Source organism: Silene latifolia, chromosome 9 (assembly GCF_048544455.1).
Source record: "Silene latifolia isolate original U9 population chromosome 9, ASM4854445v1, whole genome shotgun sequence".
Taxonomy (NCBI): domain Eukaryota; kingdom Viridiplantae; phylum Streptophyta; class Magnoliopsida; order Caryophyllales; family Caryophyllaceae; genus Silene; species Silene latifolia.
Genome location: NC_133534.1, coordinates 106,210,889 through 106,230,942, shown reverse-complemented (window position 1 = coordinate 106,230,942; position 20,054 = coordinate 106,210,889).

Below are 20,054 nucleotides of genomic sequence, written 5' to 3'. Positions count from 1 at the left end.
AGATATGTTAAAAAATCATATCTTCTATTATTTCTTTCCTAAAAGCCTAAAAGATAATAAAGAATATTCCAAAAGATAGAATATAATCTATTCAATTATTATCTTTACTATAAATTCTAAGATATGATAAGATTTTCTATAACAAGAATATCTTTTATCATAAATAAATATATTGAGTAAGATATATAAGATATGTAAAGTTATAGAATCTTTACGAAACATATTTTAGTCTACACGAGATGTCACGGCTCATATGCCTCGTGACTCGTGCAAACCCTAGCTCAATATATGGATTAGAATTTAGGTTTTAAGAGAGGCTTTGTTGAAACCCTAATTAGTAGCATGGTCCAACTCATAAGTTGACCCAAAACGACTACTAGTCAACGTTCAACAAGGACCCGAACTCCGCACTAAACCGGGCTTTATCAAGTAAATACTTTTATCAAAACATTTAAAATAAACTTTAAACAATTTTAAAACATTATATGTCGTGTATAGTAAACTTAGCTTCTCAATGTTATAGTAAGAAAGCTATAACATTGAGCTCTTTTACTAGTAATGTTATAGCTGCAAAGCTATAACTTTACTAATTCAAGAAACTCATTCTTGGTTATCATTACGAGATAATCACCTACACTATTCTAATCTTCAAGGAGATCTTCGAGTATAGGCTACGTCATCATCCAAGCTTGATTAATATTTAGACGGACTTTGCCTTCACATAAATCTTGAATGAATCTTCACATCGTTTGATCTTGAATTGAGGCTTGACTCTTGTATACTAGGATCACAATTTCCTTTGTTGCTTGTATTAGATATATCGAATCTAAATGACTTAGACAAACGAGTACGCGCAATAAGTATATAAATTATAAAGCACCTTGACATCATCAAAACATAAACATATATACTATATGGTTCAACAAATTCCCCCTTTTTGATGATGGCAAGCCTCCTAATTTTGTGACTAAGTACAGAGTTCCCCCTCAATACAATACCGTCATCTTAATAATAAAGATCAACGCAAGATTAAGACGATTAACACAAAATCAAAACTTTAAGGACTTTAAGAGACAATTGGTCTTGACAAGGAGCAAGCTTAGGTAGATGCTTACCATAGACGTTATTTCCCTCTCTTGATATCATCGAAAAGTTAAGAACAAAACTGAAATGACTAGAATAATATAAGACGAGACAAGAGACAAAACGTCATAGAATATAATATTAGCACGCATAACTAGAAGCATCTAGAGGATTAATTATCATACAAACTTAAGAAAATATGTTTGATGCCAAAGGGCCGAATAAACACATGTTTAGAGAAATACTTGGGCCATAATCCACAAGTATATGCCAAAATGGGCCGAATTTAAGTTTGCAAAATACACCATCAAGATAAAGAAAAGATACTAAAAGGAGAAGGTGCTAGATAAGGTAAGGTGAGACAAAGGCAAATGTTGCGGGTTTTGTAAGGGTTCACGTAGTCGGGGCGGGTACGATGTTCCAAGGCAGCGAGACGATCGAAAGAGCTCCTCACAAGCTGAGAAAGACCTTGAATACTTCGTTCAAAGTTGAGTATCTTCAAGGACAAAGCTTTAGTTGCCTCCAAAGCTAGTGATTAATCGTTCGCCATAGCTTTTCCATGCATAACCAAAGCATCACCTTGACTCACGAGAAAGGTAAGACGATCGTTATGTGGGAACAATTCCCCGCGGATGGCCTTCAATTCCCTCTCAAAACCCATTAACCTCTTATCCACCTCATCCATCCAAGAATAAACCCGAGAAGCATCCAACCCCTTCTCCAAAGACTGTGATGGTCCAACTTGTGATAAGACCGTAGCCTAGTTGGTAGATTGCTCCTCAAACTTCCCCATTAAAGTAGTCATAAAACTTTCCAATTTTGCCTCCATTGGCCCCAAACCCGAATCACTCGGAATCTTCTCAACATCTTTGACAAGTAATAACTCGGGTCCATCAACAACAAGACCCATAAGCTTAATCAAGTGATCACACATACAATACTTTTCACGTACACCGTAGCTATCCCGTCCCACCACTCGTTTCACTTCTAACAATCGAGACACCCACATCCCATATGGAAGGTCGATTGTTGTACTAAATTTCTCCTTGGTAACCGTGAGACTCGTTTGGACTATAAGATGTAAAACAAGACTCGCTAAATTCACCTTTTGTCCTTCCAACCCTGAGTAAATAATAATAGCCTCATAACTCGAAACCTTGTCTCGTCCTTCTCTCCTCAGCACAACCGTGTTCCAAAGAAAGTTTAAGAGGAACTTAATTTTCGCCGAGAGAGGGCGAACAACAATGTTCCCACCATCCGTCCCAACATCCTCAAAATACTTCTTAACCAACAACTCCTTGTCACTAACAACATTGGACCATTCAAGACTCGGATTAATTTCAATTCCGTCATCGGGAACCCAAAAAGCAGAGCAAAAATCCGAAGCAGAAACCGTTACCTCAACACCATTAACCAATGCATGCAAGACCCCTTTCTTAATCGACACACTAGCAAAGAATTGAACAACTTCAACCGGATAAATTGGACCCGAAAATTGACTAATGTGACTCCACCCTTGAAAATCAAGAAAATCAATAAAAAACTTAAGGGCGGGAACATTAACCAACCAAGATTTGGGATAATAACTTCCTCCACGTATAGAATACTTCAAGACACGAGAAACAAGGATGCTTTCATCATGAGTCAACCGGACTCGATTTAACCCTTCTTTTGTTGCGGCTTTCGAAACATCCCGGAGTAAAGTTTGTGCAACACCATTCCTTACAATAACCCCGGGTTCCTCAATGTCGTCACCCTCATCAACAACTAACTTATTCTTCCCTTTAAAAAGGCGGCGTCTTTTTCCCTCGGACATCGAGTTGTCCCGACCGTGAAACAGGGGTGTAGATAAGTTTGGTTGAGGTGAAGGAAAGCTAGAAGAATTAAGATCATGAGCTGGTAGTGGTGATGATGGTTTGTTAAAGTGGCGGCTTTGTTGATGGCAGGTTGATGATCGGGTTTTTGCATGATGTGAATTCATGGTGATGTTGATCGTTGAGTGAAGAAGGTGATGATAAGATTGTGGTTTTTGCATATTTTGAAGCTGCCAAATTCACGTCTAAAGTGATCTAATTTCACATCAAGTTGGTCATCAGGGCTATGTTCTAATTTTTTCTTAACAATTTAATCTTAGAAAGAACGAATTCATGTCTCGGAAAATACTCAAGCAAGCATTGAAGAAGTTGGGGGAATATAAGAAAGAATTATTATGGGAGGACATAACATGTAGAATTGATCCGTTTTCATCCAAGTACGAGAAGTGGGAGCGTGAACTTAATCAATCTTGTGGAGCGAAAGAGGAAGTAAAAAATATTGAGTCTTCTAAAGTTGTTCACGAAGAAGAAGGAGAAAAAGATGGAAATACGCCACAGAACAGCCCATACCACTGTCAAATTGTAGAGACGACTGACCTTAACAAACGATCAGCCTAGAAGACTGTCAGATTCTGAATGATGAAGAAAAGGAGGAAGACGAGATTGTTACATGTATTGTCAAGCCATTAGATGAAGGTGATCAGATTGAAAAAGAAAAGGATGAAAATTTTACTAATATTCATGAACAAGAGGAGCTCGTAGAAGACGCGGATGAACAACCCAAGGTTAATGTAACCTTAGCCAAGGTTAATGTAACCTCAATCAAGGGTACTGTAACCTCAGATAAGGTTAATGTAACCTCGTTTTAGGGGCTTTCAAATCTGTCTATTCATGAACCCAACAAAGCTAATCTGATGTTGGGTAAGGTATTATTAGATGGTGATGATTGTTCCAATTTTCACGACAAAGAACCTTATCAATCTGCGCTTGATAAATTGTTTAACAAGAAGCTATATGTTTAGGATTATAAATGCTGTTGGTTTTTGAATTAGGTATTTGTGGATGATCACGGTTGTCTTACTAGTTCAACCAAAGGCACTTTAAATTTCTCGAGACTTATGCAAGGGCGGAGGTGGGATGGAAGGCACAAGAAAAGATGGTTCAAGCGGCAAAGGCACGAGAGGAGTCTAAAATCGAACAAGGTAAATGAGCTTGAAGTTTGCATCGAAGATGATGAGCTCAAGGATGATTCGAGTGCATTGTTATTCTTTATCAACGATCTTGTGTTCCTATCTGTGAGATTCATATTTGATCCGGGAGGTTGGTGGTCCAAGAATCGGAACTATTCTTTTTTGAAGAACAGGAGAATGATGCAGGTGCAATAAGGGAACAAATGAGAGCTGCTGGAAACACACGGTTTCTTAGGCCAATTAGAAGAAACGATATCCTACACCGTATATGACTTAGAATATTAGATATCATTTTTGAATAAGATTAGGAAAATTAGCTTATCCTTGTCAAGTTAGGAAAACTTGTTATTTCCTAATCCTAGTTGTTATGGAATTTTTAAATTCTGGTTCTATTTTTAATTATTAGTGAAATAAATTTCCTAATTAGATTAGGAAAGAGTTAGATAGCTTAATTAGCAAGCTAAGGTATTAGAGTTGTAGTTAGATTCCTAACATCGAGTAGGACTATAAATAAGGCCGATTCGTGACCTTATTTTTTAGATTATTCAGAAATAAAATAAGATGTTTACGTTTAAGTTAAACTTTTGTTTAATCTTGCGAGTTTAGATCAGAATCTTCTTTACGAGGCTGAGTTAAAGCAAATCGAGCTTTAACCGTGCGAGGTTAGAACAAGATTTTGTTATTCTATCCGGTTACTTTACTCAATTCACGCAGATCGTTCAACTTAATTCCTTGGTTATGATCGTTTACAAAATATACACAACACAATTCCGCTGCATATTTTGAGGCTGCCAAATTCACGTCTAAAGTGATCTAATTGCACATCAAGCTGGTCATCAGGGCCATGTTCTAATTTTTTCTTAACAAGTAAAACTTAGAAAGAACGAAATCATGTCTCGGAAAAAACTCAAGCAAGCATTGAAGAAGTTAGGGGAATATGAGAAAGAATGGTTATGGGAGGACATAACAAGTAGAATTGATCCGTTTTCATCCAAGTACGAGAAGTGGGAGCGTGAACTTAATCAATCTCGTGGTGAAAGAAGAAGTAAAAAATATTGAGTCTTCTAAAGTTGTTCACGAAGAAGAAGGAGAAAAAGATGGAAATACGCCACAGAACAGTCCAGAACACTGTCAAATTGTAGAGACGACTGACCTTGACCAAACGAACAGCCTAGAAGACTGTCAGATTCTGAATGATGAAGAAAAGGACGAAACGAGATTGTTACATGTATTGTCAAGCCATTAGATGAAGGTGATCAAATTGAAAAAGAAAAGGCTGAAAATTTTACTAATATTCATGAACAAGAGGAGCTCGAAGAAGACGCGAATGAACAACCCAAGGTTAATGTAACCTTAGCCAAGGTTAATGTAACCTCAATCAAGGGTACTATAACCTCAGATAAGGTTACTGTAACCTCGTTTTAGGAGCTTTCAAATCTGTCTATTCATGAACCCAACAAAGCTAATTTGATGTTGGGTAAGGTATTATTAGATGGTGATGATTGTTCAAATTTTCACGACAAAGAACCTTATCAATCTCCGCTTGATAAATTGTTTAACAAGAAGCTATATGTTTAAGATTATAAGTGCTGTTGGGTTTTGAATAGGTATTTTTGGATGATCACGGTTGTCTTACTAGTCCAGGCTAAGGCACTTTCAATTTCTCGAGACTTGTGCAAGGAGGGAGGTGGGATGGAAGCCACAAGAAAAGATGGTTCAAGCGGCAAAGGCACTAGAGGAGTCGAAAATCGAACAAGATGAATGAGCTTGAAGTTTGCATTGAAGATGATGAGCTCAAGGATGATTCGAGTGCATTGTTAGTCCTTATCAATGATCTTGTGTCTCTATTTGTGAGATTCATATTTCATCCGGGAGGTCGGTGGTCCAAGAATCGGGTCTATTCTTTTTTGAAGAACAGGAGAATGATGCAGGTGCAATAAGGGAACAAATGAGAGCTGCTGGAAACACACGGTTTCTTAGGCCAATTAGAAGAAACGGTATCCTACACCGTATAGGACTTGGAATATTAGCTATTATTTTCGAATAAGATTAGGAAAATTAGTTTATCCTAGTCAAGTTAGGAAAACTTGTTATTTCCTAATCCTAGTTGTTATAGAATTTTTAAATTCTGGTTCTATTTTTAATTATTAGTGAAATAAATTTCCTAATTAGATTAGGAAAGAGTTACATAGCTTAATTAGCAAGCTAAGGTATTAGAGTTGTAGTCATATTCCTAACATCGAGTAGGACTATAAATAAGGCCGATTCATGACCTTATTTTTGAGATTATTCAGAAATAAAATAACATGTTTACGTTTAAGTTAAACTTTTGTTTAATCTTGCGAGATTAGATCAGACTCTTCCTTACGAGGCTGAGTTATAGCAAATCGAGCTATAACCTTGCGAGGTTAGAACAAGATTTTGTTATTCTATCCGGTTACTTTACTCCAATTCACGCAGATCGTTCAACTTAATTCCTTGGTTATGTTCTTTTACACAATATACACAACACAATTCCGCTGCATATTTTGAGGCTGCCAAATTCACGTCTAAAGTGATCTAATTTCACATCAAGCTGGTCATCAGGGCTATGTTCTAATTTTTTCTTAACAATTTAATATTAGAAAGACCGAAATCATGTCTCGAAAAAAACTCAAGCAAGCATTGAAGAAGTTGGGGGAATATAAGAAAGAATTATTATGGGAGGACATAACAAGTAGAATTGATCCGTTTTCATCCAAGTACGAGAAGTGGGAGCGTGAACTTAATCAATCTTGTGGAGCGAAATAAGAAGTAAAAAATATTGAGTCTTCTAAAGTTGTTCACGAAGAAGAAGGAGAAAAAGATGGAAATACACAACAGAACAGCCCATACCACTGTCAAATTGTAGAGACGACTGACCTTAACCAAACGAATGACCTAGAAGACCATCGATTCTGAATGATGAAGAAAAGGAGGAAGACGAGATTGTTACATGTATTTTTAAGCCATTAGATGAAGGTGATCAGATTGAAAAAGAAAAGGCTGAAAATTTTATTAATATTCATGAACAAGAGGGGCTCGTAGAAGACGCGGATGAACAACCCAAGGTTAATGTAAACTTAGCCAAGGTTAATGTAACCTCAATCAAGGGTACTGTAACCTCAGATAAGGTTAATGTAACCTCGTTTAAGGAGCTTTCAAATCTGTCTATTCATGAACCCAACAAAGCTAATCTGATGTTAGGTAAGGTATTATTAGATGGTGAGGATTTTTCAAATTTTCACGACAAAGAACCTTATCAATCTCCACTTGATAAATTGTTAAACAAAGAAGCGATATGTTTAAGATTATAAGTGATGTTGGTTTTTGAATTAGGTATTTGTGGATGATCACGGTTGTCTTACTAGTTCAAGCAAAGGCACTTTCAATTTCTCGAGACTTGTGCAAGGACGGAGGTGGGATGGAAGGCATAAGAAAAGATGGTTCAAGCGGTAAAGGCACGAGAGGAGTCTAAAATCGAACAAGGTGAATGAGCTTGAAGTTTGCATCAAATATGATGAGCTCAAGGATGATTCGAGTGCATTGTTATTCCTTATCAACGATATTGTGTCCCTATTTGTGAGATTCTTATTTGATCCGGGATGTCGGTGGTCCAAGAATCGGGTCTATTCTTTTTTGAAGAACAGGAGAATGATGCAGGTGCAATAAGGGAACAAATGAGAGCTGCTGGAAACACACGGTTTCTTAGGCCAATTAGAAGAAACGGTATCCTACACCGTATAGGACTTAGAATATTAGCTATTATTTTCGAATAAGATTAGGAAAATTAGCTTATCCTAGTCAAGTTAGGAAAACTTGTTATTTCCTAATCCTAGTTGTTATGGAATTTTTAAATTATGGTTCTATTTTTAATTATTAGTGAAATAAATTTCCTAATTAGACTAGGAAAGAGTTAGATAGCTTAATTAGCAAGCTAAGGTATTAAAGTTGTAGTCAGATTCCTAACATCGAGTAGGACTATAAATAAGGCCGATTCGTGACCTTATTTTTGAGATTATTCGATGTTTACGTTTAAGTTAAACTTTTGTTTAATCTTGCGAGATTAGATCAGACTCTTCCTTACGAGGCTGAGTTATAGCAAATCGAGCTATAACCTTGCGAGGTTAGAACAAGATTTTGTTATTCTATCCAGTTACTTTACTCAAATTCACGCAGATCGTTCAACTTAATTCCTTGGTTATGTTCTTTTACACAATATACACAACACAATTCCGCTGCATATTTTGAGGCTGCCAAATTCACGTCTAAAGTGATCTAATTTCACATCAAGCTAGTCATCAGGGCTATGTTCTAATTTTTTCTTAACAATTTAAACTTAGAAAGAACGAAATCATGTCTCAGAAAAAACTCAAGCAAGCATTGAAGAAGTTGGGGGAATATAAGAAAGAATTGTTATGGGAGGACATAACAAGTAGAATTGATCCGTTTTCATCCAAGTACGAGAAGTGGGAGCGTGAACTTAATCAATCTTGTGGCGAAAGAAGAAGTAAAAAATATTGAGTCTTCTAAAGTTGTTCACGAAGAAGAAGGAGAAAAAGATGGAAATACGCCACAGAACAGCCCAGACCACTGTCAAATTGTAGAGACGACTGACCTTAACCAAACGAACAGCCTAGAAGTGTAGGGTAATATCCGTATAATACCCTTTAATTATAGGATTATAACGCAAATTTTATACGTGATTAATAGTCATAAACGAAATTAACAATGAAACGATAAAGATTAAGGAATAACCTTCGGTCCTAGTGCAATTCGGCAATGAGAGATCAAAGTAGACCTCCTCCTAATTGTTGCACCCAAGATCGTCCGAGAAATGCCCTTGTGCTAGAATGAATCCTCTAATTGCCTTGCAATATAGAGAGGATTGTTTTGTGAGTTTTAGTTGGATGTGAGATCCGAATTTTGAGAGGCAATTTTTCTCAAAACCCTAGTTCTCATACAAATGAATGATTAGGTTAACAAAAGAGGAGATGGCTCCTTTTGTCTATGTTTGGCTCGGCCAAACCGAGTGAGAGGGAGCCTCATGGGCTTTTTCATTTCCTCTTCATATAAACTCGTGGTCCGACTCCAAATTACTAAATGTATATGACACGGTCTAATTATAAATCGTCATCGGTTATCGGTTATTAAAGCATCAACTAATAAGACGGGTTAGTTGAGTTATTAATACATGTCCGACAAAGACAATATCGTATAATTAATTTATTCAATATACATTAATCAAATATAAATCGTTTATATTCAATTTTACGAATTAACCGCTTAATTCGTCTTAGCCATTATTATTTAATCCGTATTAAATAAAATATCTCAACATCACATTTTTGACTAATTACTAGTCAAATAACTCGGACTAACTGGTTAGTCAAATTTGGCATCTACATGACTGTATTTTCATACCGTCACATCTCTCAAACGTATCCTATAGGTGTGACTTTTAGGGACCAGTTGATCACCGCCATCTGTATGACAATAACGTCAAACTTATCTAGCAAGCCAACCGTTATTGATAAACGTGGATCAACTGATAATAATACCAAAAGTATGCCCTTTGATCCTTTTAGAGATTTATAAGTCCTTGCACTAACTGTTAAGGACACCAGCCCCAACAAGCTCCCACTTGTCCGTACAAGTGTATGTGCAATGACGTTATCCGCACTAACTGGAGGACACAAGCTCCAACAAACTCCCACTTGTCCGTACAAGTATATGTGCGATAACCGATTCTCATATTCATTTAAAATTTCTCCCACTCAATGTAAAACAATTTGCAGATCCGGATCCGCAAAGGTCGTATTTTACAATCGATCTGTATCTAGAGTGGTTTCCCCGACTAGAGAGTAACTTAACTGATAAAACGAATCCGTATCCGAGCATGGTCATGCATTTCAGTTACAGCTCCTCGAGTGGCCCTGAGAAATATCGAGTACCTGATAAAGGCTGAATATTTCCTTCAACTCGAACTCCTTCCGATCTAAGCACAGCATGAAATGACCCAGAAAAAATCTACTTGGCCCCCTGTTACGGATGACCGTGAGAAAGAAACCAAAGTCACCCAAAATCTGCCTTAGTCTCAAGAGACAGTCGATAGTCAAAAGAATCGACTCTTAGGATCACCATGGAGGTCCTATCCACGACTGGGCAACGAATGTTATAAAACATTTAAGACTCCACGTCGATGTCACAATTGTGTCCTACGAGATATCCGTATAAATCGCCTCTGTGATTGGTCAGTCAACCGGTTGACTTATGGCTCGTTGAACCCACCATCAACCAACGTCACAAAATAATTGCCAGAGTTATCAGCTCATGTGGGCAATTAAGGACTGAAAAATATAATGTTCGTTTAGTTCACATTGTGGTGTTCAAAAATTGTCGCACAATTCCACATGAAAAACAAAATATATAAATATCAAAACGATGATGTTGTATAGAGTACAAAAGGGAATGAATCTAATCCATAAAAGAGTACTACAACTTAGGAACGCGTTTAATTCCCATGGAATTAACGTGCCCTTCATGCTTATCTTGTCGTAATGGTTTAGTGAGAGGATCTGCTATATTATCATCTGTAGCAATCTTTTCTATCACTACTTCCTTCTGCTCCACGTAATCTCGGATTAGATGAGCCTTCCGTTGTACATGTCTAGACGCGACATAGTACTCGGACTCAGTCGTAGAATCTGCTGTAACACTTTGTTTGGAACTCTTCCAGCTGACTGCAGCGCCATTAAGAGTAAAAACGAATCCAGACTGAGATTTCGAGTCATCACGATCCGTTTGGAAGCTAGCATCTGCGTAACCGGTTGCGCATAGCTTTTGTTCGCCTCCATAAGTCAATGCCCAATTTTTAGTCCTCCGTAGGTACTTAAGAATGTTCTTGACAGCCAGCCAATGTGATTCACCTGGATGTTGTTGGAATCGACTTGTCATACTCAATGCATATGCCACGTCGGGACGTGTGCATATCATGGCATACATGATTGATCCTATAGCCGAAGCATAAGGAATCCGTGTCATGCGCTCTTTTTCTTCCGGTGTCTCTGGTGCCTGAGACTTGCTCAAATGCACCCCTGGAGCCATAGGAAGAAACCCCTTCTTGGAGTTAGTCCTGCTGAATCTCTCTAGGACTTTGTCTATGTAAGACTCCTGACTGAGAGATAACATCCGACGTGATCTATCTCGATAGATACGGATGCCCAGAATTCTTTGTGCCTCACCCATATCTTTCATCTGGAAATGGTTATTCAACCATACTTTCACCGAAGTTAAGAGAGGTATGTCATTCCCAATCAGGAGTATGTCGTCAACATACAATATTAGGAAGACAATCTTGCTCCCACTCGACTTGATATATAGACATGGTTCCTCGACCGATCGAGTGAATCCATTTTCTTTTATCACTTGGTCGAAGCGATGATTCCAACTCCTTGATGCTTGCTTAAGTCCATAAATGGAACGGTTAAGCTTGCACACTTTCTTAGGATGTTCTGGATCGATGAAACCTTCGGGTTGTACCATGTACAACTCTTCCTCCAAAAAGCCGTTTAAGAAGGCGGTTTTCACGTCCATTTGCCAAATTTCATAGTCATGAAAAGCGGCAATCGCTAAGATAATCCGAATGGAACGCAGCATAACTACGGGTGCAAAAATCTCATCGTAGTGCAAACCTGGCACTTGGGTGAAACCTTTAGCAACTAGTCGTGCTTTGTAGATATCTTGTTGACCTTCCACAGAATGCTTTATCTTGTAAAGCCATTTGCATTGAAGGGGACGAACCTTAGCGAGTAAGTCAACAAGATCCCATACGTTGTTCTCATACATAGAGTCCATCTCGGATTGCATGGCCTCAAGCCATAGCTTTGAGTCGAAACTAGTCATGGCACCTTTATAGGTTGCGGGTTCACTACTCGTTAAGAGTAGAACGTCATCTATGTCATGTTCCTCGACCATACCAATGTATCTGTCCGGAGGAATAGAGACTCTTCCCGACCTCCTAGGTTCCTCGGGAATGTTAACCGCAGCCGGGATTGAAGGAATAGGTTCCTCCAATAGTTGCTCGGTATTTGGTTCTGGAACCTCCGACAGGTCGAAGGTTCTATCACTCTTTGCATTCTCGAGAAATTCCTTCTCTAAGAATGTCGCACTAGCCGCAACAAAAACACGTTGTTCGATTGGCGAATAGAAGTAATGACCAAGTGTTCCTTTAGGATAACCTATAAAGTATGTCTTGACTGATCGCGGGCCGAGCTTATCCTCGTGTCTCCACTTGAAATAAGCCTCGCAGCCCCAAACCCGTATAAAGGACAAGTTAGGGACCGTTCCCTTCCATAGTTCATATGGAGTCTTGTCAACAGCTTTAGACGGACTTCGGTTAAGTATTAGAGTAGCTGACAGAAGAGCATAACTCCACAATGAGTCAGGCAACACGGTGTGACTCATCATGGATCGAACCATATCAAGTAGTGTTCGATTTCTCCCTTCGGACACACCATTCAACTGAGGTGTTCCAGGAGGAGTTAACTGTAAGGCAATCCCACAGTCTTTAAGGTGTTGATCAAACTCGTGAGAAAGATACTCGCCACCATGATCTGAACGTAGTGTTTTAATCTTTCTACCTAATAGGTTCTGTACCCTATTCTGGTATTCTTTGAATTTCTCAAAGGATTCACTTTTGTGCTTCATTAAGTAGACATAGCCATATCTACTTAAATCGTCCGTGAAAGTGATGAAATACCTATAGCCTTCTCGTGCGGTGATTGACATAGGTCCACATACATCCGTGTGTATGAGTCATAATAGGTCAGCAGCGCGCATTCCAACACCTTTGAAGGAAATACGAGTCATCTTACCGATGAGACATGATTCACACGTGCCAAATGATTGAAAATCAAAGGCCGAGATAGCTCCATTCTTGATGAGCTGTTTTACGCGTTTCTCATTAATGTGTCCCATTCGGCAGTGCCATAGATACGTTTGATCTTTGTCACCAACCTTTAACATTTTATTCATTACGTGTAATATTTCGGTGGTCTGATCTAAAACATAAATTCCGTTCATGGAGACTGCCTTGCCATAAATCATATCGTGTAATGAGAAAATGCAAGTATTATTCTCTATTACAAATGAAAATCCAAGTTTGTCAAGTGCGGAAAACCGAAATAATGTTTTTGGAAAGACTGGGTACATAATAGCAGTTATATAAAAATAACTCAAATCCGCTAGGAAGCTGGATCACATATGTTCCCCTTGAGACGGCAGCCACTCGTGCTCCATTCCCAACACGCAGGTCCACCTCACCCTTTACGAGGGGTTCGATGTTTCAGAGCCCATGCACATGATTACACAAATGAGAACCACAACCAGTATCAAGTACCCAAGTTCCGTAACTTGCGTGGTTAATCTCAATCATATGAATAAAAGTAGAAGGAGATGAAGACATACCAACAGGTTTAACACGACCTGCCTTTAAGTCCTCATGATAAACAGGACATGTACGCCTCCAATGCCCAGTCTTGTGGCAATGATGGCATTCTATGTTTTCATTCTTGCTCTTTGTCGCGCCTGATGAGTTGCTCGACTCACCAGGACCACTCTTACCTGAACCCGACTTCTTAAACTTCGCCTTACCTACTGCTAGGTCTGCTTTAGCTTTGCCCTTACCCTTGCCTTTGTTTGACACAACGAGAACATCCTGTTTCATGCTCCCACTGAACTTCATGTCCTTCTCGGTCTGTACGAGAAGGGAGTGCAGTTCATGGGGAGTTTTCTTCAAATCATTCATATAGTAATTCACTCTAAAAAGCGCAAAACCATCGTGGAGTGAATGAAGCATGCGGTCAATCACAATATTCTCGCTGATTTTACAATCAAAGGTCTCCAGCTTCTCGACATTCTCAATCATGCTGAGAATGTGTGGGCTAACCGGTTGGCCCTTCTGGAGTCTCGCATCAAAGAAGCGAGTGGTATGCTCATAGGTCACGATTCTCGGTGCTTTCGAGAATTCCTTAGTGAGCGTGGTGAAAATCTTGTTTGCACCATGGGCTATGAAGCGTTTCTGCAAATTGGATTCCATTGCAAAAATGAGTACGTTTCTAATCGCACCCGCTTCCATACAGAAATCATTAAACTTGGTGATTTCAGCAGCTCTAGCCGTGGGACCTGGTTTTGCCGGGATGGGCTCTAATAGATATTTGAGCTTCCCGTCAGCAGCGGCAGCATTCCGTAATGCTGCCTCCCAATCCGCGAAGTTTGATCCATCATTCTTCAGTCGAGTAGACTGATTCATCTGATTCATGAAGATCCGAAGCCAGGACTCACGGTCCAATGTGGCACTTGGCATTGGGTTATCAGTAGAACCAGCCATTTGTTATTAGCAGTTTTAAAAGTTCGTGATCTACACTGAAAAAGAAAGAAAAAACAAAAACGAAATAAGCAACTCATCGAGGTGATTTAAGTCTATTAAAATTCATTTCAATCGTGTAGACTCATTGCACTTGTATAATTGATCTCCCTCAAGAATAATACAAGTGATCCCAAGACTCAATTTCCGTAATTTGATAAGCCAACTGTTTAGCTAATTCTTCCGTAAGAACTCTTGGTCGATAGATTTCCGTAAATCCTATCTATAGTCCACCATAATCACAGGATCGTACGAGTGACCATAGTGTTGAGATAAAATAAGTCAATCAGTTCCAACTTACCCGACGTAGAAGGGGTCATATTATGCCTACCGACGAAGAAGGGACTCATTGGAGTTTGACCTATAAAGACCGTTCTCAATTTTGGTTTATACGAGGAAGATCCCATCAACTTAATTATAATTCATTTTAAGTGAACGAATAACTAGCGTTTGCGTGAATGAATCAATTTAGGTGATGGCTTAGCATGATCGTGTGACATGAGAATGTCAAAAGAAAACTAACTCGTGACCTCTATATGTGTCAGTTTTCATGCAATAATTAGGTGGTTTGGTTTTTAGGCGGAATATGATGCATATTATCGTTACAAAAAAAATAAAAGAATGCAATACGTAAATAAAAATTCCTAGTGTGGCCTATCCTAATAAAAAGAACATAAAACAACTTTGGAATCCACCGTTGGACCCGAGAAGCTTGTCTTGATGTTCCATCTTGATCCATGTAGCGGGAGTGAGCATCCGGTCTCCATCTTTGGTCTTCTCAAAAATTACAATTTAAAATTTACAAATATAAACCTATTTACATTCTAAATTAAAACTGTAATTAAAAGAAATAAAAATGGAGATACGAGATCTCAAAATACAACCAAGACCGTGTTCCATCATTACGGTAACACGTTCTACTAAGGCCACACTAAGTTACAACCGATTGCAAAATAAATAAATACGTAATTAAAAGCATTCAAAATAAATAAGAACGATAAATAAAATGCATCAACTAAATTAAATTTATTCGTGACATAATTCCGTAATTATGTTAAATTTATCCAAACCACCAAAGATAATTAAAATTATGTGACAAAACCGCTTCATCAACTTAATTTTAATTCGTGATAATCCGTTACTTTAAATCGTTTTAAAGTAACTTAATTTTACGTGGGTGAACCGTTTCACTATCAAGCGAGAGCATAAAAACCGTTTTATGCATTAAAAAGGGCCGAAAGAAAAAAAACAGAAATTTTTTTTTTCTTTTACTGTTGGGCGTGAACAGTACCCATGAATAATTTTTTTTTTTTTTTTTAAATGCTGTAAGCCGAGAGCATCAAAAGGCGAGAAAAATAAAAATTACACGGCTCAAAAACGTGAGCAACAAAAGATCAAAACAAAACGGTTTGATAAAACACAATTGCAATTTTAATCTAATCCGTATAGATATCAAACTACAATTGTTTCATCTTCAACATATTGCAATAATTATCGGTTAAAATTACAACATGTGAAGAACGATTGAAAACAAGAGTTCAAACGATCTAGCCAAATGTGTGGCACGCAAATCAATGCAAAACAGAAAACAGGCCGAGACTTGAGGCCACACGGTTTTCAAGAATTTTTCGAGACAAAAATTTGTGCCACACGAAATTTTATGCAATCGTTTTAATAGATCTTTTACACATTGTAATGAATATCGATTACAATACAATATGCAAAGATCAAAATGAAAACAAAACAAAAACGATAACCAACACCGAGTGAACATGACACGGTTCCCAACAAAACAAAAAACGCAGCAATTAAAAAATTGCCGAGGGCAAAAAAAATTTGTGCCGAATAAAAAAATCAGCCGCACCAAATTTTAGACAAAAAATCATCGATTCAAAAATCGTTTAATGAAAATCACATAGAAAAATTTACGTGGCTTTGCTCTGATACCACTTGTAGGGTAATATCCGTATAATACCCTTTAATTATAGGATTATAACGCAAATTTTATACGTGATTAATAGTCATAAACGAAATTAACAATGAAACGATAAAGATTAAGGAATAACCTTCGGTCCTAGTGCAATTCGGCAATGAGAGATCAAAGTAGACCTCCTCCTAACTGTTGCACCCAAGATCGTCCGAGAAATGCCCTTGTGCTAGAATGAATCTTCTAATTGCCTTGCAATATAGAGAGGATTGTTTTGTGAGTTTTAGTTGGATGTGAGATCCGAATTTTGAGAGGCAATTTTTCTCAAAACCCTAGTTCTCATACAAATTAATGATTAGGTTAACAAAAGAGGAGATGGCACCTTTTGTCTATGTTTGGCTCGGCCAAACCGAGTGAGAGGGAGCCTCATGGGCTTTTTCATTTCCTCTTCATATAAACTCGTGGTCCGACTCCAAATTACTAAATGTATATAACACGGTCTAATTATAAATCGTCATCGGTTATCGGTTATTAAAGCATCAACTAATAAGACGGGTTAGTTGAGTTATTAATACATGTCCGACAAAGACAATATCGTATAATTAATTTATTCAATATACATTAATCAAATATAAATCGTTTATATTCAATTTTACGAATTAACCGCTTAATTCGTCTTAGCCATTATTATTTAATCCGTATTAAATAAAATATCTCAACATCACATTTTTGACTAATTACTAGTCAAATAACTCGGACTAACTGGTTAGTCAAATTTGGCATCTACATGACTGTATTTTCATACCGTCACATCTCTCAAACGTATCCTATAGGTGTGACTTTTAGGGACCAGTTGATCACCGCCATCTGTATGACAATAACGTCAAACTTATCTAGCAAGCCAACCGTTATTGATAAACGTGGATCAACTGATAATAATACCAAAAGTATGCCCTTTGATCCTTTTAGAGATTTATAAGTCCTTGCACTAACTGTTAAGGACACCAGCCCCAACAAGAAGACTGTCAGATTCTGAATGATGAAGAAAAGGACGAAGACGAGATTGTTACATGTATTGTCTAGCCATTAGATGAAGGTGATCAGATTGAAAAAGAAAAGGCTGAAAATTTTATTAATATTCATGAACAAGAGGAGCTCGTAGAAGACGCGGATGAACAACTCAAGAATAATGTAACCATAGCCAAGGTTAATTTAACCTCAATCAAGGGTACTGTAACCTCAGATAAGGTTAATGTAACCTCGTTTAAGGAGCTTTCAAATCTGTCTATTCATGAACCCAACAAAGCTAATCTGATGTTAGGTAAGGTATTATTAGATGGTGAGGATTTTTCAAATTTTCACGACAAAGAACCTTATCAATCTCCACTTGATAAATTGTTAAACAAAGAAGCGATATGTTTAAGATTATAAGTGCTGTTGGTGTTTGAATTAGGTATTTGTGGATGATCACGGTTGTCTTACTAGTTCAAGCAAAGGCGCTTTCAATTTCTCGAGACTTGTGCAAGGACGGAGGTGGGATGGAAGGCATAAGAAAAGATGGTTCAAGCGGCAAAGGCACGAGAGGAGTCTAAAATCGAACAAGGTGAATGAGCTTGAAGTTTGCATCAAATATGATGAGCTCAAGGATGATTCGAGTGCATTGTTATTCCTTATCAATGATATTGTGTCCCTATTTGTGAGATTCTTATTTGATCCGGGATGTCGGTGGTCCAAGAATCGGGTCTATTCTTTTTTGAAGAACAGGAGAATGATGCGGTGTGCAATAAGGGAACAAATGAGAGCTGCTGGAAACACACGGTTTCTTAGGCCAATTAGAAGAAACGGTATCCTACACCGTATAGGACTTAGAATATTAGCTATTATTTTCGAATAAGATTAGGAAAATTAGCTTATCCTAGTCAAGTTAGGAAAACTTGTTATTTCCTAATCCTAGTTGTTATGGAATTTTTAAATTATGGTTCTATTTTTAATTAATAGTGAAATAAATTTCCTAATTAGACTAGGAAAGAGTTAGATAGCTTAATTAGCAAGCTAAGGTATTAAAGTTGTAGTCAGATTCCTAACATCGAGTAGGACTATAAATAAGGCCGATTCGTGACCTTATTTTTGAGATTATTCGATGTTTACGTTTAAGTTAAACTTTTGTTTAATCTTGCGAGATTAGATCAGACTCTTCCTTACGAGGCTGAGTTATAGCAAATCGAGATATAACCTTGCGAGGTTAGAACAAGATTTTGTTATTCTATCCAGTTACTTTACTCAAATTCACGCAGATCGTTCAACTTAATTCCTTGGTTATGTTCTTTTACACAATATACACAACACAATTCCGCTGCATATTTTGAGGCTGCCAAATTCACGTCTAAAGTGATCTAATTTCACATCAAGTGGTCATCGGGGCTATGTTCTAATTTTTTCTTAACAATTTAAACTTAGAAAGAACGAAATCATGTCTCAGAAAAAACTCAAGCAAGCATTGAAGAAGTTAGGGGAATATGAGAAAGAATTGTTATGGGAGGACATAACAAGTAGAATTGATCCGTTTTCATCCAAGTACGAGAAGTGGGAGCGTGAACTTAATCAATCTTGTGGCGAAAGAAGAAGTAAAAAATATTGAGTCTTCTAAAGTTGTTCACGAAGAATAAGGAGAAAAAGATGGAAATACGCCACAGAAAGCCCGGACCACCGTCAAATTGTAGAGACGATGACCTTAACCAAACGAATGTACCTAGAAGACTGTCAGATTCTGAATGATGAAGAAAAGGACGAAGACGAGATTGTTACATGTATTGTCTAGCCATTAGATGAAGGTGATCAGATTGAAAAAGAAAAGGCTGAAATTTTTTTTAATATTCATGAACAAGAGGAGCTCGTAGAAGACGCGGATGAACAACCCAAGGTTAATGTAACCTTAGCCAAGGTTAATGTAAGCTCAATCAAGGGTAATGCGTAACCTCGAGATAAGGTTAATGTAACCTCGTTTTAGGAGCTTTCAAATCTGTCTATTCATGAACCCAACAAAGCTAATCTGATGTTGGGTAAGTTATTATTAGATGGTGATGATTGTTCAAATTTTCACGACAAAGAACCTTATCAATCTCCGCTTGATAAATTGTTTTACAAGAAGCTATATGTTTAAGATTATAAGTGCTGTTGGTTTTTAAATTAGGTATTTGTGGATGATCACGGTTGTCTTACTAGTTCAAGCAAAGGCACTTTCAATTTCTCGAGACTTGTGCAAGGACGGAGGTGGGATGGAAGGCACAAGAAAAGATGGTTCAAGCGGCAAAGGCACGAGAGGAGTCTAAAATCGAACAAGGTGAATGAGCTTGAAGTTTGCATCGAAGATGATGAGCTCAAGGATGATTCGAGTGCATTGTTATTCTTTATCAACGATCTTGTGTTCCTATTTGTGAGATTCATATTTGATCCGGGAGGTCGCTGGTCCAAGAATCGGAACTATTCTTTTTTGAAGAACAGGAGAATGATGCAGGTGCAATAAGGGAACAAATGAGAGCTGCTGGAAACACACGGTTTCTTAGGCCAATTAGAAGAAACGATATCCTACACCGTAT